A 22,293-nucleotide genomic window follows, 5' to 3' on the forward strand; every position below is an offset into this window, starting at 1 on the left:
GGGATGTCCACTTGCCAGCAGGGAGCAGACCTAAGTTGCAGTCGGACATCCTTAGCACTGCTGAGGAGGCAGGAGAGGCTCCCACCACCACCGCTGTACTGGCAGCCATCAGCCTGACTTGTGGCTGAGCAGAGCTCCTCCATGTGGGATCTCACTGACCACCAGAGGGCAGCTCCTGCATTGAGCATCTGCCCCGTGGTGGTCAGTGTGTGTCATAGTGACCAGTCATTCCCAGTCTTTCTGCTGTTAGGGTCAGTTTTCATATTACCCTTTTACTATATAGGATAGAGGCCTGGTGCACGGGTGGGGGCTAGCTGGTTTGCCCTGAGTAGTGTCCCAGATTAGGGTGGGGGTCCCGCTTGGGTGCCTGGCCAGCCTGGGTGAGGGGCTGATGGCTGTTTGCAGCTGGACACACCCCCTTCAGGGTGGGGGTCCCCACTGGGGTGCCTGGCCAGCCTGGATGAAGAGCTGATGGCTGTTTTAAGGCTGCCCGCACCCCCTTCAGGGTGGGGGTCCCCACTGGGTTGCCTGGCCAGCCTGGATGAGGGGTTGAGGGCTGTTTTCAGGCGGGCCAAGCCTACAACTGAAGCTCCCAGTCTCTCCTTGTTTTCTTTTTTTTTATTCTGGAATTTATTTTCCTTCTGTAATTGAAACTTTATTGCTGCTCCAGCTCTGAGGCAGGCTGGCTGAAAGCAGGTATCTGAGGTTTGTTTAGTTTCTATAATTACAATATTGTTGCTTAGACTGGAGCTCAGAGCCCGGCTGTGGCGGGCGGGGAACCTTGGCTTCCTCCATCACTGGAGCAACCAAGCCTCCTGTTCGTTTCAGCTGCCTGGCTGCTGGCCGCCATCTTGGTTGGCAGTTAATTTGCATATCACCTTGATTAGCCAATGGGAAGTGTAGCAGAGGTATGGTTAATTAGCATGTTTGTCTATTATTAGATAGGAGGATAAGTTGGCTTCAAGTGAGTGTGATTGTCATTTGCCTAAATCTTTTGGTTTTCAACTTGCCTCTGTATTCATTCAACAGAGGCTTGACATATCTGTATATGTATCTGTATTTATATGTACATCCATATCTACTTACCATCTGTCTATAGTTTCATTTTACTTAAAAATGATTCGAGCACCTCCAATAGGACAGGCACTGTTAAGAGAGGTGAATATTGCCCACAAGGACCTTACCTCACAGAATCGATAAGAAAGCAGGGCAAGCCCTGACTGGTTTGGCTTAGTGGATAGAGCATCGGTCTGCAGACTGAATGGTCCCGGGTTCGATTCCGGTCAAGGGCATGTACTAGTTGCGGGTACATCCCCCGTGGGGGGTGTGCAGGAGGCAGCTGATAGATGTTTCTCTCTCATCAATGTTTCTAATTCTCTATCCCTCTCCCTTCCTCTCTGTAAAAAATCAATAAAATATATTTAAAAAAAAGAAAGCAGAGCAATATGGCTATGAAGAAAAATATGGACAGGTAAGGCTTAAAAGAATTAAGCCAGATGCTGGCACGGGAGGCTCTTTCAGGCAGGGTGGTCAGGAAAGGCCACTCTAGAAAGATATTTGAGTAGAGATCAGAGAAATTGAGGAAGACAGCTGCATGAGATTTTGGGTAAGAACCTTCCAGGTGAAGGGAACTGGGAGTGTGGTGGCCCTAGGCAGGGGAACTTGGTTTTGCTTAAGAAATATCAAAAAGGCAAGAACATAAGAGTAAGAAATTATTTGTGACTAATTTCAAGAGGTCTATAAAAACGTGTGAAAGGAACACAGTATTTAATGCTGTGTGGATTTTTAAACAGCCTTAAATGTATTCTAATAGCTAAAAACAAATAAACAAACCAATAAACAACCTACTCAATAAAATAAAACATAGTACTTTATTTAATATACCTTTTTGTTTTTCCTAATTGCAGATGGTATTTTCTTTTTAGGAAAGAACATGTTAAATGGATGAGAATGGGCAATTGTTTTTCAGTGACTAATATAAAAATACATTAAACACCTACAGAATATAATTACTTATCTGAGTCTTCACTTGCTTATTTCCATAACCAGCAACTAAAGTCTCTTTAATCAGGAAACAATAATAACACTGTGTACTTGGAATATATTTATGAAACAGTTATAATTCTCACCCTCAATGGGTTAATAACTTGCTTCTTTTCTTGAAAGTATTCAAACAGAAGCATAAACTGCTATAGCCAATATGTTAACTGAGAATTGGAAAAGGAAACAGTCTAAAACATTTGGATAGTAATATTTCCTTAACAAATTATGAGACACTAAAATAAATGATGCATAAAATTAACCAATCAAGCTTTAAAATATAATTCTTCACTATAATATGCTAAATGCATTTATATTTCAAGGGTCTTTTTAAATATCTATTTTCAGTATCTCATGTCTAGCACTAAGGGAAGATTGATTTTGAAATATTTATACACTCATATCCTGTATAATAAATGCATAAAATGCTAAGTGTCTGACTGATCAGTTGACCATTTGGTCAACTGCTTGACCAGTTGCTATGACGCACACTGACATCCAGGGGGCAGACGCTCTGATCAGTAGGTTAGCTTGCAGCTGGGATAAAGCCAATCAGGCCTGGGCGAGAGGGCTGGACATAACCTGGAGTCCTCCCGCTGGCCGGCCAACCTCCCGCTGGTCCCTCCCCAGCCAGCCAGCCCCCATTGTCCCTGATTAGGACTGGGAGAGATGCCCCACCCATGCACGAATCCGTGCACCGGGCCTCTAGAATATACATAAACTACTTCTCCTTAGCAAAATCAAAATAAACATCACAGCATCTATGTGTGCATCAATATTACGAACCTTTTCAAAGGTGACATACAAATATAGCATGTGTTACTAAAAAAATTAAGCTCTAGAGTCAGGCAGTCTTTATCACTTTCTACCTTTGAAGAGCTATCACACACATGTAAACATATATATATGTATACATTGCACACAACAAAAAAATGCAAGTCTAAATAGACATGTATGTAATATATATCTATGTGTGTATATGCATATATTATGTATTTTTATGTGTGTATAGTATGCACATCCATATTTATGATAAAGAACTCAAGAATCAAATCACACTTTTGTTCTACAATGTAAAGTAATAGCTACATCTCTGACACAAAGTGTGCTTCTGATTTGTCTCTCTGGATTTGTGAGTCTAGAACAGGGGTGGGCAAACTTTTTGACTCGAGGGCCACAATGGGTTCTTAAACTGGATCGGAGGGCCGGAAAAAAAGCATGGATGGAGTGTTTGTGTGAACTAATATAAATTCAAAGTAAACATTACCTAAAAGGGTACAGTCTTTTATTTCAATAGTTTTATTCATTTCAAATGGGCCGGATCCAGCCCGCGGGCCGTAGTTTGCCCACAGCTGGTCTAGAATGACATTCCCTAAGCAAGCTATTAAACTTAGTTTCTGGTGATTTTAAAAAATGGCTATTAGAAACTCCATGGTTCAATATAATTTAAGCATCATTTCTAGGCTGTCCAGTGCTTTTATAAAGTATAACCAAGCAGATCCTATATAATAAAGATGTAATATGCAAAATGACTATCACACCCTCACATAAGATAGCCACCCCCATGTGGGCACAGGGTGGCTTCCACAAGATGGCCAGCAGGGGAGGGCAGTTGTGGGCAATCAGGCCTTCAGGGGAGGGCAGTTAGTGGCAACCAGGCTGGCAGGGAAAGGCAGTTGGGGGTGACCAGGCTGGCAGGGCAGGGCACTTGGAGGGACCAGGCCGGCAGGGGAGGGCAGCTGGGGGCAACCCGGTTGGCAGGGGAGGGCCATTGGGGGTGACCAGGCCAGCAGAGGAGTAGTTAGGCATTGATCAGGCTGGCAGGGGAGTGGTTAGGGGGTGATCAGGCGGTCAGGAAGGCGAGCAGTTCGGAGTCAGCAATCCCAGATTGTGAGAGGGATGTCTGACTGCCGGTTTAGGCCCGATCCCTAAACCAGAAGTCAGACATCTCCCGAGGGGTCCCAGATTGGAGAGGGTGCAGGCTGGGCTGAGGGACACCCCCCCCACACCCCCCAGTGCACGAATTTCATGCACCAGGCCACTAGTATAATTATATTTTGGCTAAGAACTTTTTAAAGTCAACTTAGAGGATATGGAACCATGCTGATGAGGCTCAGGATTCACACGGAAGTAAAAGTAATGATGGTTCAGATCTTTTTATATTTTGCCTCCAAAAAAAAATTATTCAGATTCAGGCTTGTGTGTTTAATACATGTATGATGTCAAAATACTTGTACATAAATCAAAGTTACTTAAGTGGTAAAACCATACATAGAACTTTAGCCAGAAAAATTAATAGTCACATTTGATATTCATTGTAATTAATGTATACACATGTGGGCTTTAGCTTCTGAATGTGTGAATTCTAGCCTAGGAAATATTTAATAAGCATATTTTAATGAAGTGTGTTCTGCTTTGCAACTAACTGTAAAAAGGTCACGCTAAATGCAGGATTAAGTACCAGAATCCTGGAGTAGTAAAAAATAAAATGTGTAGCTAACAAGAAGGACTTTAAAAAGACAATACATCATTACAGGGAACAAAGCTGGATAAATTCTCCTTTACCTTCATTCTCTGATACAAATCCTTCCTTTCATATCACAGCATGAAACTATAGCATGTGACATAACAAAGCATCATTGCAATGTCCCCCTTGCAAAGATCATAATCATGTTCAACAAAGGACAACAGAATGTACCCTAGAAAGTAACTTCCAGGAGAGCAGGGATCTTGCCCATTTTAGTCAAATACTACTGTTCTCCTCGCTCCTTGAAGCATAATAGTACATTATACTTCTCAGTAAATATTTGCTGAATGAATGAATGTTGAAGAGACTATTCAGGAATTATTCCTAGTCCAGGACTTTACATGTAGACACTCAGTTAATATTCTATAGCTCAAGATTGAGAAAGATACCTTACAGATTACATTAATGTACTGTGAAGCAAAATTCTGGCTTTGGATAACATAGCAGCTAATCTTGGCTCCTGAGCATGAACGATCTCCACTTGATGAATCAGCTCAGCCCTGGGTTCTGCAATCGATTCTCACACGAGACAGAAGGCACAAGCAGGGGCCTCTGGTAGCTGCTTGCCAATCCATCCTTGAATTTGCTTTGTGGGCTACATACGTCTTGCAACTCCATTTCCCAGCAAATATGTTACTGAATTATTCTTTAGTAAATGAGTCCTTTCAATCCCCAACACCAATTTCCTAGAATCCTTGCTAGTTACTCAAGACTGGGTTAGAGATTTGTGTGTTTTCATCTGTTCCCCCTTCATACTTCCTCTCGAAACCTTTGGGAAATCAGTAGTTTCCCCTGTACAAGAAGTTAGGATGTCCTTCCAGGAAGAATTCTTGGGAAGCATTTGAAATAATTCCAGCTAGATTAGGTAATACTATGGTATCAATGAAAAATTCCCTGATATTGATCATTGTAACTGTAGTGCAGGTTATAGAAGAAAACACACTTATTCTTAGGAAATGCACAGTGAAGTATTTAGGGGTAAAGTGGTATGATGCCTCCAACCTACAGATGGTTCCGGAAAAAAATGTGTGTGTTCATGGAGAGACAGACTGACAGACTGATAGGCATAGAGAAAGAAAGAGATAGAGAAAGGGAATGATAGAGCATAGGACACAACAAATAAACAATTGATGAATTTTGGCAAAAAAGTATCTGGGAGTTCCTTGCAAATTTTCTGTAGGAATGAAAGAACCCAATTACGTAAAAATTAATGTCTTATGATGGGTTATAAAATATACAATAAAAATTTAGGAGATACTAACAACAACAACTCCAGGCTGTTTCTTTAATATCTGGTCCCAGAGGGAATGCTCATCACCATCCTTGGCCCTGTCCACCTTTCTGAGTCCAGACTCCTCTCAATGGAGACGCCTCTGCATGCTCCTCCCTCTGAGGGCTGAACCCATCACAATATCCCGCTGTTCAGTTTTCCCTGCTTTGGGTCAGGCATCATCGTGAGGCCCCAGAGCCTCCATAGGTCACAGACGAGGATTTCTGGATGGTCTCTCTAAAGCTCGGTTCTTTAGATTTTATATAAGAAGAAAGCTTTCTTTAACTCTCCCTCATAAATGCTCAGAGCGTATTCACAAGTATCCTTAAATACATTATTCATTTTCCATCAACATGGCTTCTCCTACTTCTACCCTTTATTTCATCTCATCCAGGTTAGGAGAGGTGTTGTCAAACCAATCTTAAAAATTGCCTTCGGTGCCGACACCGGTTTAGCTCAGTGGATAGAGCGTCGGCCTGCGGACTGAAAGGTCCCAGGTTCGATTCCGGTCAAGGGCATGTACCTGGGTTGCGGGCACATCCCCAGTAGGAGATGTGCAGGAGGCAGCTGATCGGTGTATCTCTCACATCGATGTTTCTAACTCTCTATCTCCCTTCCTCTCTGTAAAAAAATCAATAAAATATATTTTAAAAAAAGTTGCCTTCGAAAGGCCTATGTAATTCCAGCCCCTTTCTTTGGAATGTGTGAGTTTTATCATTTATCATTTCCTTCTTAGTCTTTGAGATCTATGCTGGAATTAAGCCCAAAGAGTTAGATTTAAACTGAACTAACAAGCAAAATAGAAAGACTCATAGATAGAGAGCAGGCAGACAGCTTGGTGTGGGGGTAGGGTGTGGGTGGGGGAGGAAAAGGGTATAGGGGGATAAATGGGGATGGAAAAAATAAAATTAAATAAAAACATTTATCCTGAAGAAAAAAAATAAGTACCTCATTATAGTGACAAATCATAACCCATGACCTTCAAAGGAAAGAACAATAACTACTGATTTCTTTCTCAGGTAAGTTAAAAAGACGACATGGCAGCAAGGTTTAATCTAAAGGTCACTGCTAACACTAAGACTGATGTACACACAGGTTCTCTTGTCATTTGAAAGATAGGCCCTGGGCTGCTTTGCTTTATATTGTAGTTTCCAACTTTACTCGGTGAGGAAGCTTCATCTAGCATCCAGGTTCTCCACGATGGTTGGTCTTAGACTCCTTTACACTTTTCATCGAGGGTTCCAAGAGAATTGTGTGTATATAGTTATATCTACAGATATAAAACCTATTAGAAATTAAAATAGCAAATATAAACTATTACTGATTTATGAAAATAATAACATTAAGCCATAAAGTAGCAACATGTTAATTAACACGTTATTAATAAAAATAACTACATCTGCCCAGCTGGTGTTGCTCAGTGGTTGAGCATCAACCCACCCACCAGGAGGTCTCAAGTTCCATTCCCCGTCAGGGCACATACCCACGTTGTAGACTCCATCCCCGGAAGGGGGACTGCAGGAGGCAAAACATCAATGTTTCTCTCTCATTGATGTTTTACTCTCTCTCTCCCCCTCTCTGAAATCAATAAACACATATTTAAAAATATATATAAAAATAACTATATCCCTCCAAAAAAATGAGTAACAAGGTTGTCATTGTTCAGCATCTTTGCAGATGTTTTGAAATCTCTAATTTAATAGGAGGTAGCTGAACTCTCATGTCTGTTTCTTTAGTCAAGTTAGTCCATTTGTTGTGTTATCATGCATCATGTAACCCCTGGAAAATTCCATTGTACAGTCGTTAGACAATGACATTTAGAAAAGGTATTATGAAAATAGTTTTGGTCTCATAGACTTCCTGGAAAGGTCTTTGGGTCACACTTTGAGAATCACTAATACAGAGGACCCAGCATTTGTTTTGGAGTGACAATCCTGAGTTTGAATTCCAGTTTTGCCTCAAAATGGTTTTCAGGTCTTAATTGAAGTAGTTGCTCTGAGATGCATTGTATCAATTAGGAAATTAAGGTGATACCTCTTCATAGAGAATTAAATTTATATATATATAAATATATATATATATGAATCTGTGAGCCAGTAGCTCACTGCCGCCCTCCTGTAGCTCCCTCCTTTCCCCTACCCCCCGCTCATAGCTTGCTGACCTACCCCCTCCTGTAGCGTTCAGCTGCCTGCTTGTAGCTCGCTGCCCCACCCTCCTGCTGATCCATGATCCGATTGTTATGCTGTCGGTGGTTACATGATGACCATTTGCATATTAAATCTTTATTATATGGGATATATATATATATATATATATATATATATATATATATATATATAGCATCTCCCAATAGTTGAGCACAAATCAGGCAAGCTTTCCCTATTTCCCTTCTGCAAATTCATTGGCACTCATAATGATATGGTCACAGTCTGTATGAATTGCTTTGTGAACTTGGTAAGGTTATATTTTACCACCCCTTTTTTTTTTCAGTGTCCTCAGTGGGAAGAAAAACCAAACCAAAACAATATAAAATAATAGATTTTAAGATGTTTTGAAACAGTAAAAGGGACATTAATATATAAGAAATGCAATTATTTTTACAACAGAATGCCAATGTTAATGAATGTTTGGTACTTAGACCAAATTCAACTTTTTGAAAGATAAGCTAAAATATGAGTTATGATAAATTATTTCCTTAAAAAGCCTAGGTATGGGCATTTAATCATTTCTAAATCCCTGATTCTATTTTCAAGGTGTACAGCACACTGAAGGGCAAATGCGCTAGGGGCAGATGAAGATGCTCTGTCCTTCCATTGTGAGCTAGCTTTCTGATTTGGAGCAAATCAACCTCTTTGGACAGCACCTTTCAACTTTAAAATGACTTTTTTGGGGGTCACTCATCTTTTCAGCTCCAATACTGTATAATGCTATTATTCTTTAACTGTAAAGTAACCATTGGATTTTTTTTAAAAAAGGATTTTTTTTTTAGAAGATGTTTGGCTCATATCAGCACTACATATACATGCAAATTTTTAATTGAGAGCCACTGTTGCATAGAGAAAAAGTACGAGGTGTCTTGGTAATGACTGTTCTCCATCTAAAGAAAGCTAAATCAGTACTGGGAAGAGACAGGTACCAGAAGGAAAAGTTCCTATTTTATGGGCTCATGATAGAATCTCTACCCGTTAGCTCCATTTCTTTTCTCAATAGTCCAAAACCAATTTTATAACTCACTTGTCTCGCAGCTAAATGTGCAGCCTCTGCAGAGACGACTTTGTGAAGCTTAACCATACAAATAGTATGTCTAAAGACGCCAGTGTATATTGGCAGGGGCGTTTTTATATTTGAAAGGTGCTTTGCTTTTGTTTTCCTTTTCCTTTTCTGATGCAGGCTTACAAAAACTGAACAGAAAGAGAGACATGGAGAATAGAACGCAGAGAAACTGAATCAGACAACAAGAGCTATGGCTTACATGTGCACTTACATTAAAAGTTCAGCAAGCACCAATGTTGACTGAGTGTCAGACAAGGTCAGAGTTCTACTCTCATTAAAGAATCATTGAAAAGCTGCATCAATTCTTCATGCAGTGGTTTGGAGTCCTCATCACACTGTTTTTACGTCACCACCCGTTAGGTAGCCTTGCTGAGCACTGACCCAGGAGGGATTAGCCACCACAGGTTTCTTCAAAGGGTTCGCAGAGTAAACAATATTTAAACATTAGAACGATGCCTTTTCTTCAAGGTTTTCCCTTTCCAACGCACAGGAAACCCAGACCCATTGCTATGAACAGGTAACAGCAGGTAATATCAGTAATAATAAACAGACACCCCCTGGCAATGGGCAAGGAGACACCTGATTGGTGGTGTTGCTCTTATATCAGTCAGGGGCAAAGCAGATGTACAGTCCTTAGTTCATCCTATCTTGATGCCTGTGTTGGTGGCCAGAGCTGTTTCATGCCTGAGGCACATAAAAAAATAAACTGACAGACAAAATATAAATAGAGGCATAGATACATGGAACAAACTGACATTGTCAGAGGGTATGGGGGAGGAGTGGGGACTGGGTGAAAGAGGGTGAAAGGATTAGCCAAAGAACATATATGCATATCCCATGGACCGGAACAATAATGTGGGGGTGGCAAGGGCTGGGTGGAGGTGGACAAAGGGGAACGAATGGGGACATCTGTAAGAGTGTAAATAATAAAAAGAAAGTTTTTTAAAAAGCCATGAATGTGCCTATCTATATTTCTACAGAAATGACAGAGTTAGTAAAGGCATTCCTGACACATACACTATAATATGGGAAAAATCATCACACTTCTCTAAGTTCCAACATTTTTACTTTTTAAAAAATATTCACTTCCTGCTAAGACTTTGTGTTGTATTCCAAAAGGAAAAAAAATGAATTTTGACTTGATATTAGCAATACATAATATTTTCTTCTTTTTCAGAGAGGAAGCAAATCAGAGCACACTTTTATTATCCTGACAGGGAAATGTCCTGGGTGTCCTGTTAATTGAAATGGCCAACTTCCTTAGGCTCAAAAATCTGTCCAGTGGTCTTGTTGCAGCAACATAATGCGAACCACAGGCACAGATGTAATGAGTCACATTCACAACACGCTACTGGTTAAATTGATTTAGGGAGATAGAAATTTCATGTTGGAAAATAAACCGATGGCTGCAGAAACATGCATTTAAAAACTGCTAATTCATACTGATGAAGAACATCCTTCATATTGTACTTCATTTGCATTCAAGGTCACTAATGCTGTTAATACCAAGGTCAAGGGGAGATGATAGTGGGTCTTCCAAATTATGTATTTTAAATTTAAATTGTTAGATCCAATATCAACTTGGAAGGCAGTATTCATTCTCTTGCCACATAGATGGACATAGCTTTTGTTTCTCAAATGAAATTTTGCATCAGCTCCCTGGGTAGGGATCCAGTGGTGCAGTATATTACACAAAAACAATTTGTAGAGGTTTTGAATGAAAAAAAAGTTAATGCATTTTTTTGTATCACAGGAACATCTACATGAGTTGATTAGTATTTTGACTTTACTTGCAAATTTTGTTTCTGATTTCTCTGGTCAACAATTTTTCTTTAACACTGCAAGAGTTTAGTAGGGGGGAAATGCTATCTAGGTTGTTTTCCCTGCTTCAAAACCCAAAAACCAAAATCTCAAAATGGCATTTTGCCTAGCAATGTCAAAGCAACTAGCATAGCACCGACCTAGAGATGAATCATTGGGAAATGTCTCTCCTGTTGGCTACTCTTGATCATTTCACCTCTACAGGCACCAACTATGTTAAGTAGACGCTTCAAGTTACAATATTTGCATTTATTATAATAATGACCTTAATCATCACTGTATGAATTGATTCATGTAGCTATATCCTCTGTACATTTTAAAATATAATTTTGGGACTGCCTATAATAATAATTCCATTGGGCTTCAAATTTCTGCAATACTTTTAAAGAATCACCCCCAGCAAATTAAATTATTTTAAAAAGAATATTAACAGAATACACATTAATGATATATGATGCCCATATACTTATAACCTATGATCATACTGCACTGCCTTCATTTGACTGAATTTCTTTCCCCATTAGCTTGTCAGACCATAACCAGCAATCCTGTATCCCAGGTGTTTTGGATACAGAAGAGATGGTCAACAACTACCTTCTGAAAGAATAAAGAAGTGAAACAAGATTTAAAGGACTATAAAATTGAGAGATAGCAATTCCTTCACTTAACTGATATATGTCCTATTTTCAATAGGAATTTGACAAATAGTTCCATTTACAAAGTGTTTATTTTGTACTAAGGAAAACACAAAACACCTTACTTACATAAATTCATTTAATACTAGAAATAATTCTACAAAGCAGGTATTCGTCCCCCATAAGGATAACAAAACTGAGCGTGTGCCAAGGAGAGTCTAAGAGAATCACGGGAGGTCATATACCTACTAATTCAGAGATCTGGGATTTACACGCATCTTTTCCAAATTATTCTAAAGAAATGGGCTTAAACTATCAAAGAAAAATCTAAGCATGTCAATTTTCAGGTTAAACTTTTTCAAGAATCTGAAATTCTTTAGCAGAGTACAGGGTTGTTAGCAACCTAATGTCTTTGTACATTTTCAATATCTTCTTCCAACTTTGACCTTCAAGTCTTACAACACATTCTGCACATGTTAAAGTCCCCTACCCACAACATGTCATGCTCTGTTCTGTTTCCCAGTGGTGCTCCACAGCATCGCTCACAGCCCCTGCTCATCTATCGGTTCTATAATTTAAAAAAAAAAAAAAAACAACTTTGAAAAATCATTAAAATATCTTTAGTGAAACTTTCACTATTTTTTTTCAAACTATCCTACTTGATGTTTATTTATCTACATGCCTCAGTTGGGACTCTACTACTCTCCTGTGGTTATTTACTTACATATCTGATTATTTCATTAGATTGTGAGCTCATTCACGACAAGGGCTATGATTAGTCATTTCTCTATTCTTAACATTTAGCACAGTTCCTGGCACAAAATAAGTGCCTAATATAAATAAGTGTAAAATCTCTATACTACTATTGTTTCTAATAATTTTTAACTCCTGATATAAAATCATATTTTCCTTAAATGTAAATATCTACTGAGGATAAAGCACAACACTTGCCAGGACTTAGCAGTCTGTATTGGGGTTGTTGTCTCTAACATCTCCTTTGGAAATCTTGTGATATATATTATAGTATCACTATACTTCCCCCCAATTCCAATCATGGATTTTAAACATCTCAACAAATCTTCAGAACGATGGCTTAAACAATGGGTGATGTTAATAAGAGAATTAATATGAACACCATGAGTCCCTTGTCTATAACTGGGAGTAGATAATTAAAGAGTATGCTGTCCCTTCAAATGTCCAGAGTGATTTTATCAAGTATATGGTGAAATTTGGATCTAGGGTGACCTTTATCCATCACACTATTCTCCTAATAACAACTAACTTTTTTTTCAAATTATGACTATTTGTGAATTATTTATTGAGATGTTACAAACTGGATAGGAGACTAAATACAGATACTTAAATCCTAAACATAAACAGGAACGTAACATAATCACCGCCTCCATGACATGGTTAGAAACAACATTTCCTCTGTTTAAAAATCCATTTCAAATTAAGTTGCAGAAAGCATTGCTCCCCATTTAATGTGCATGGATTTTGTGACTGAGATTTCCTTTAAATTAATAAATATACCACAGGATAATACTTCTGACGCTGGTGCACTTAGCAAATACTTTAATTGATCCCAGTTCTGAAAAACAGACCTCTATGTACTGTGAGTTGCTCTCCTTTGCCAAGTTATAAATACAAATGCAACAATGGTTTTTAGTTGAAATATAATTACAGCCAGTATGACAGCAGCAGAACTGTGGACAGCTGTTTAAATAGGAACAATGGACTCGAAAGGAAAACATAATACTATGGAAACACACGTGGTGTAGCTTTAATTCTAGAAACAACAAGTATGAGATTAGAGCATCAAAGAGCCATAAACCTATTCTGTTTAGCTTTTATCTGGACACAATATGTGAGAAAATACACTATAAATGCCCTACTTCACGCAGATGTGAGAGTGAAAGGATATGAAATCTTTGATGTTAATTGGAGAAAAAGAACTGCTGTTTTTAACTTTGTAGTGCTTTTCATTACACACTCTATTTAGAATGGCAACACAAACAGCAGATCTCAGCTATATTAGTTGAATGTGCTTCAATGAACGAAGAACTATCATCTGATTCAATTAATCTTGATTTGGGATAAGTGCTTGATAAATGATTTCCCTGGAAGGGAGGCACCATGGCTCATTGCACTTCGTTTTCATCTTAGATCTGCTGTGTACTCACCGTGTGACTTTGGCAGAGTCATTTAACATCTCCTTACCTCTTTTCATTTGTAAAGTATAGCTAATCTTGGCCTATCTCACTTGGCAAAAATAAACACTAGCACCCTATATTTAATAGGTCTGAACATGGATGATTATTGGATGATTCATGGTAGAATGAGATTATTATCACGTCACTGGCAAGCCTCTGAACAAATTTCTGTCATGTAGAACTGAGTGTTTCTGACAACTGTATACTTTGAATTCCTTTTAAACAAACAGGTGCAATGATATTTACTTTGGTCTAGTAGACTGGCTGCATAAAACTGGAATTATATAATCTTTACTGGCTAAGTCTATTTAATGCATATACTTTTATTCTTTTGGTTATTTAGGTTCTGACTCTTGTAGTCCAAACCATTAGCCAGGTAGTCAGCGATATTGGCAGCAGGAATGATAATCAGATCAAGAAATTGCCAAAGAGATGATATCTGGTGTTGTGAGTTGAGGTCACAGTTAAACCCAAAAGAGGAAAACCAAAGGACAAGTTGGTTACTTATTGTCATTTAAAATAAAGGGACAATATTACAAATATTTAAAATGGAGTCAGGTCTATGAAATATAACCTTATATTAAGGTACAACTTTAGCTATGAAGCTTTTAATTTAAATTTGACATGAAGATGTTAGAATATGTTTTCAAAGAGAAGAAATATTTACACCAAATATAGACATGATATGGAATGGTTAAAGGTAGAAGATTTCTAAACACTATTCTAAATGATATTAAGTATTTGAAAAGCACTGTAGTCACATTCGAAGGTAGGTTTTTAGCTTATATTTAAGAAAAAATAAATTGTACTTGCTAAGACAGCCATCACTGCTGAAAGCATTTGAATTGTGGTTTTTTTTTTCACTAGAAGTTTTCAAAAATATCCTAAATTAATTTTTTTTTAAATAATTAATAATGGCGAAATCTTATTCTTATTGAAGAAGAAAGAAGTGAGCTATTTAATCTAACATTTTGTGAGCCTTTATGTTCTATAATTAATCTTGAAAAAAAAAAGCTTTTTCATGTACTAAATCAAAAATTGATCTGAGGTTTTGGCTTGTTTTCTAGAATGGGGCTTGAATTGATTTTTTTTTTTTTTTTTAATTTCGGCTTCCTAGAACTGGGCTAGGTTTTGTGTGGGAAAAATAGCAGAAATATAAATTCGGAAGATGAATTAGTAAGAAAGGGCCACCATATATAAATGGGTGGTAGGACCCCATTTATTTGCAAGACAGTTGGCTAAGACTGAAAAGTGCATGTTGTGTACAGCTCACAAACAGTTAATTCATCTCTGCATTCCTGGCGCCTATTCCTGGGTTCCACACATAGCAAATAGTGAATAAATATTTGATGAACCCGTCAAATAGATTGAAATCATAGACCTAGCTCTCTTAGAGTATTTTACTTCCTCAACAAATATTTATTAAGCACCTATTATATGTAGACAATACGGTGAATAAAAATATACACAATCTGCTTTCAGTCCAGTTAGGGAGACATCAAACAAATAAACTCATGAAGGAGTATCTAGTAACACTCAGAAAGCACCCTCCAAGACAGAAATCGTGGGAAATTGAACTCACCTGGACTAGGAATCCAGGCAGGGTTTTCTGGATAAGTGACTCCTGAGCTAACCCGTGAAAGGTGAGTGTCAGTGGTCTGACGTTAGTGGAAGCAAGCAGAGATGACAAAGATCTCCAGGGAGAGGAGAGGAGAGGAGAGTGGGTGGAATGAGGGGCCCTGTAACGGAAAGGGCGTGCGGCTTATTTAATGAAGCAAAGAAAGAGGGAGATGTGCCTGGAGGTGGGCTGGGCGCACCCTTTACATACAGCATGGTGGCCCCATTACAGAGATGACCTCTCAAAGCCACCGAAGGAAAATTCCCTTCGTGGCTGCAGGGCAGGCACAGTCTGGGCAAAGGCATGGGAAGCACCTACCAGGCGCACTATGCTCTTCTCAGAAGGACTGAAGACTCGTCTGCAGAAAGTTGCCAGTTTTTGCCTAGATGCTTCAAAGAGAACCAGGGGGCGGGATAATAAGTTTCTTCCTCAGCCATTCACGAGAGCAAGAGCTAGGTAACCGTGACTGAACATTAGGTCTCAGAAGTGTCACAATAAGAAAGGAATTAGAAGACCCTAAGTGCTTTACTCTCACGTTAAAAGTTCTGCATCCACTTGGATTTTTATGAACGGATATGTCACGTGCCATTTGTATTTTAGAGTAGTGCCTGCCCAGTTATGCTTGAGTGGAAGATGTGGTCAGGAAGTAAGAGGCCCTCCAGGTATTTGTGTCTAATTTTCCTCTGAAATTCAAATCACTACCTAGACCATAGTCATCTTCTGTAACGGAAAATATTGTTGTAAAACTTCAGAGCACAGCTTATCCATGTGTGGTCCCTCTAACCTTGAACCAGAATCAACTGGACTGAATCCTAAAAATGAAGATTCTGGGCCTCTTAGTTCTAGACCTTTTGGGTCCTAAGGTGCGCCCTGAGAATCGGCAGAAGTAAAACATCCACAGGTGATTCTCAAGCACACCTATGTCTAAATCTTAGGCAGTGATCCCCAACACTCACATACACGAGTGACTGGGGATCTTATAAAATGCAGATTCCCAGGGCCCACAACCAGGAATTTTAATTAATGAAATTTGAGGGAAATACCTAAGCAAGCCTGGGCTTAATAAACAAAACAAAATTCAGGTGAATTTTATGTGCAAAGTTAAGAGCCACTGATTTAAAAGTCCTTCCTAGTTTATTTGAACTATTTCTAGAAAGATCTCTCAGAAAACCCATATACCCCTGTATTGTAAGTTCACTGAAGCCAGGGTACTGTCTTTTTCACCTTTGTTTTCTTAGCACTAGGATAGGGTTAACCCTTACCCTTCTTTGGATGTCAGATGAAATGTCATTTCCTTCTACATTTGATGGAGATCTCCTGCTATAGACTCACATATCTCTCTGTAATTTCCCCAATTACTCATTACCCTTCTTCGAAGTAAACTGACAAATTATCTTTCTTCTAGGCCAGCTGTAAATTCTGGGAGATGTTGTTTATTTTGTGCTCAATAGAATTATTAATATCTAGCGGAACACCTAGCACTTAATAAATACTTATTGAATGAAAAAAAAAAGTGTATTAAACCTTTCTAATACTGGAAGACTATGATCTCTCTTAACCTCCTCTTCACCAGTGGATTTAAGGTTCCTTATATCCTAAAGCAACTTTTTAGGTTACTATTAAGAAATAGACATCAAATTAGAGTAGAACTTCTCAACAATGATTGGCAAAATGAACCAAAATGGGCTACCATTCACCATCTCTGCAACCCTGATCCTAGTCCAAACTGCCTCCATCCTTTCTTGGATGGGAAATCAAATAGACTTGGAAAATGAAGGCATCCTCATCAGAGTAACATTGCTCAGGAATTAGATGGGTATTAAATGAAAAGTACATTTAGAAGACGTAGCTTTAGAAGAAAACTGTCTTCAAAACTAAAATAAATAATGAAAATATAAATTAGATAAAATGAGTAGATTGGGGTCCAGAAAAAAAATCTGGGTATCAACAGGAATAGCCTAAAAACTGCCAGTAGGACAGGACTTTATGAGTTTGTAATGCAAGGATAGTACTATGAGTAATGCTAAAAAAAGATCAGGATCTGGTGTCTGGAGCCTTGTAGGAGATACTGAAATGGCCAATCAAGACTCCTGATTTAATAAGGACTTTACTCTAGTGAAATATAGTTTAGTGGGCTTGATAAGTGGGGTGCAAATATGAATGCCTCCCCTCCTCACTTTCACATCAAGAGGCATAAGAAGCAAAAGGTATGATGTTAATGAAAGAAGGCAGTGGAAAAATATGTTATTATAGACAACTTGGCCCCTGTTATGAACACATAAGGAGACATCATTTTGAGAAGAAAATTTGTTCAGAATAAAATGGAGGGTAACCAAAGTGAGCACAGGACATGAGATGGATATGTGTGAGATATTCCTTACCTTTTATTTTCTGAGAGAAACAAAAGATACCTAATCTAATCTTGAACTTAAACTGGGGGGAAGGGGGGTGGGGATTTATTCCATTTGTTTCTGTCCAATTTCCATCTTGTTATGGTCTCTTTTCAATCCTAATTCTATTGATTTTTCAATCTTGTTCTCCATCGTACTGGAAAAATATTAAAATAACAGGATAAAGAAACACTAACCTACAGTAATAGGAATGCCATAGTATTTATCTAGCAATGAAAGATACCCATAAAACCTCTGGTACAGACCTCAGACTCCACACAGCGGCATTCCATTCATAGACACTGAAAAACAAGTTCAAAACTCTTGGAAATGTTGTCAGAGCTCAGTATGTATTGTGAATCCAGGAGAGAGAATTGTGACAGCAGTGAGAACAAAACATCATGAAATATAGAAAATACCTTCTCTGGGCTGAGCTTTAAGTACCCACTGAGTAAAGCACCAACTCTGGGTGAGGGAGAAAAGATGATAGTGAAAGAAAGAGTAAGGCGATAGTGAGACAAACAAAATTGCTATTGGTGGGAAAACAGAGAAGCACATGGAAATTTATAATGTTGAAAAATCTAAATATTTAAAATTAATCAAATTATAAAATAACAATGTTAACTGTATTGACTTTCTAACATCAATAAGCAATTTACCTTACAGTTGAATGTGAGTTGTACATTTGTATTTATTTCAGTTCTTCTGATTGACAGTTAGGTGATCTTAGGGACAGCCTTTAGCCTTTCTAAGTCTCAATCTTTATCAGTAAAATGGGGACAATTATGCTATTTGCTTCATAGGGTATTTGATTAAATGAACAAGAACATAAAAGTGTTCATGATGGTGCCAGGAAGCAAGAACTTCAAACACTCAATTTAGTGTTAATAGCTATGATTTGCTTTGATATCTTTTGCTAATATTCACCAATAATAGAGTGTAACATTATGGGTCCCTCCCCTGGGAGTGTTTTTTAATATGAGCAATACAGAGTTTGGACTAACTTTTGCAGTGGTTCTCAACCTTGGCTGCATATTAGAATCACCTGGGAATCTTTTTAAAATCCTGATTTCTGGGTCTCATTCTCTGGAAATTCTGTTTCTTTGTTATGGGGTGGGGCCACAACATTAGTAACAAAGAAACAGAATTTCCGGAGGATGAGGCCCAGAAATCAGGATTTTAAAAAGATTCCCAGGTGATTCTAATGTGCAGCCAAGGTTGAGAACCACGGTTTTAGAGTGTTGTTTTTTTTAAACAAGACACTTAAGGATTTCACCTGTCAATAATGAAGAGTGAATAAAGTTGCTGTGCATTTTAACAGTTTATTTCATTACCTTTGTGATCTACTCTGCACCTTGCTCATTGGCCCCAAAAAAACATGGTTTGGGAAATGCCATCTTCAGTGAAGTTTGTTTGGATGCTAGCTGTGCCCAAGTCAAGATTATATGCAACAAACAGAAACCTCCATCAGTCCCCATTTCCACACAGTTCCAGCTTACTACAGTTATAGTTGAGTTTTCTGAAGTAAATGTCAATTCTTGTTTCTCACTTAAAATCAAACAAAATGAACAAAAAGTGGAATTTTGTGACCTTGGAAAATATATGTAAATAAATGTTCTTTGCAAGTGAATACAAGGTTAAATAAACTTGTGACAATTTATTGAGAGAAGGGCTCCCCCCCCCCAAATGCTTTTATTTCTGTAGATGAAAATAAAAACTATATATGTCAAACTTTCAAAGACCAAATTCTTTTTCAGTTTTCCTTTCTTTTATTGATGTTCAGACTATTAATTTCACTACTGTGAAAAGTTGTTCATTTTAACCAGGATAATGGTATGTAATGTGAATAAAGTTTATTAAATAATTGTAATAATAATAATAATAATAATAATAATAGAATGTAAAGACAAGTAAAGATTATTCAGGGTATCTCAGGAAAACTGAAAATAGAGTGTCCCACTGCTCTAGACATTCCACGGAGTGAATGGCCTTGCATAAATAACTGGAAGCCCAAGTCAAAACAAAAGAAAATCAAAGGGATCTTTATCTAAATGATAAGGATAAAGCCACTGAGATTTAAAATATTGACATAGAAATACACAAGTGTTGCTAGAGATTTGTTTTCTTATGGAAAGTACTGAAAACTTATAGAGCTTTTAAAATACTATCTTGTGTTTTACAAGAGCTACAGCAGAAGTTGTTACATGGTAACAGAAAGAGTTACCTTCATGTAAGTTAAACATTTAATGAAATTGAACAACTTGGATTTAAAATTTAATGCAAGGCTTCTAAATGAAATAATAATTTTCTAAGTAATCTTGGAAGCATAAATATATTTACAGAAAAGCTGAAGTTTCTAAAAATTTCACCGAAGTATTTTTCATTTGGAAAAAACATAGTGTTCATGAATAGCATTTTATTGTTTGAACAGCAGCAAAATAATAAATTGATGGACTTTTTATAGAACCCTTGCTGTGCACACAGAAGACATTTGGGCACTTGTCCATGAATACATTAGCTGCAGAAGTAAGGCTAACAAGAAACAATAGTGAACAGTGGGAGATGAGACAGTAATCGTTTAGCATCTTAAACACCCAATCTACTGCTGAGACCGGGATCCAGGTAACCATGTGAATCCTTTCATTCCCTGAATCCCCATATAATCAAAACCTACCCATTCTAACTCCACAAAATTATCTGACCTCCACTCATCAATCCTGCAGACACAGTCATAGTCCCCCTTTTCCGCGGATCAATGCTTTATTCTCTTAACTCTACTCTTTCCTACTTACAGTCAGTGTGCTGCCCAATAGCCCGAGTGAGCTCCTCAAATATAAATTTGGTCATAGTATTTCTGTGCTGAACACATGTCAGAGCTCCCTATCACAACTAGAATTAAATCTAACCATTTCTCATGGTTTCTAGGACCCATGTGGTTTGCACCTATTTCACCTAACACTTTCCGTTGCCTTGCACCGAACTTTCATGCTCTCCTCTCTCTGCCTAGAACAAACCACAGTCATTCCCGTGTCAGGACTCTTCATATGCTGAACCTACTACTTAGAAACCTCTTCCTCCAGATATTCCAGGATGGTTGTTATTCTTCAGGTTTCAACTCAGAGGTTACTGTCTCAAAGAGGCCTTGTACCATCCTATATAAATGGCCCTTCTACTCTTAATTCCTTATTCATTAGTATCTTTATTGGTTTTCCCCCCTACTACAGTATAACTCTATGTATGTGGGTTTATTTTCTTTTTACTCCACTATAGTGTAAATTCCTTGATGGTCAGGATCCTGTTAACATATTTATTGCTATATCCTAAAGTACCTCCTAAAACCAGTGCCTGATAGCTAGTAAGCATTGGTTAGCTGAATGTTGAATGAGTGGAGGGGTCCATTATCCATACCTATCATCCAGATACATTCCCTATCATCTCTAAAACTATCTAATCTCAGAATTCTTTTAGTTTTTTATTGGGATTTTACACTGAAAATCTCTCATTACTGTTCTAATGGGAATTGATCCCCTAAATCATCTATTCAACTTCTGCTCCCAAAGTCTTTTCCTGAAATCTCCCAGCAAATGAAAGTTGACATATGGTTACAAAGCAGCATAAGTATTATCTAGTTTCTCCCCACCACTCCCAACTTGACCTTCCTTTACTTTCTCAGTTCAGATGTTCCATTAATTTTAGAAGAGAACTTTAGATATTGGGACAGAGCGATCCTTAGGCCATCAAGTTCCAACAGTATTGTCACTGCTGTGTGATGGGTAGTGGCTCTGGGAACAGATCCAGGCAATAATTTCCTCCAATAATGGTAATAAAGCTGACTAAAATAATTACATAAATAAAACAACCACATAAAAATGTGCCAAATAGTTTCATGTGCTAAATGCTAATTTACACATAAGCTTATAAAATACATTTGAAGTTTGAGGCTTCCTGAATAAACTGTGAGCTGGAGAAGCCCGGAGGACAGGAAGGTCTTCATGGTCTGGAGAAATTACGGAAGAATTATGTAGAAAGAGGAGGGACTTGAGATGGGCCTTGAATTAGAGTTGGATTTAGATAGCTGCTGTACCTCATCACATAATTTCCCCTCACCTCACTTTGAGGGGAAATTTGCATCCCCTCCATGCCGTTTCTCTTGGCCAGCTGCCATAGCTGTCAACAGCAGCAGCCCTTTTGCTGAAAAATGGCCAACAAGGTAACTGTGAATAATTTGAGGCTTAAAATTTCCACACACTGAAATGTTGATGGGTAGAGCACCTTGGGAGTACATTTGTATGAATGCAAATCCTTTTTTATTTTTCATTCAGATTTCTCCTAGCAGCTTTAAAAATGTACAGAGCAACAAAATACCAGAAGTTATGCATTAATTGAAGTCAATAACCAATGCAAAAAATCTTAATCACTTGCAACTATACTGTGCTTCAAAGGAATTAATCAAGGTGATAATGTGTTTCACCATTGGCTTTCACGTGGCTCATCATGAAGAAGGTA

At 38.1% G+C, this 22,293-nt stretch overlaps 1 protein-coding gene and 1 pseudogene across 3 annotated transcripts in view; one reads left to right on the forward strand and one right to left on the reverse strand.

Annotated features, from left to right (window-relative positions):
- The window catches only part of SYT1 (synaptotagmin 1), a 549,783-nt gene that overhangs the window by 382,726 nt on the left and 144,764 nt on the right, over positions 1 to 22,293 (reverse strand). The gene's annotated exons all lie outside the window — the stretch shown is intronic.
- On the forward strand, positions 9,663 to 9,807 carry LOC118652364 (annotated as a pseudogene).

The sequence above is a fragment of the Myotis myotis genome, unplaced genomic scaffold, assembly GCF_014108235.1.
Source record: "Myotis myotis isolate mMyoMyo1 unplaced genomic scaffold, mMyoMyo1.p scaffold_m19_p_3, whole genome shotgun sequence".
NCBI lineage: Eukaryota > Metazoa > Chordata > Mammalia > Chiroptera > Vespertilionidae > Myotis > Myotis myotis.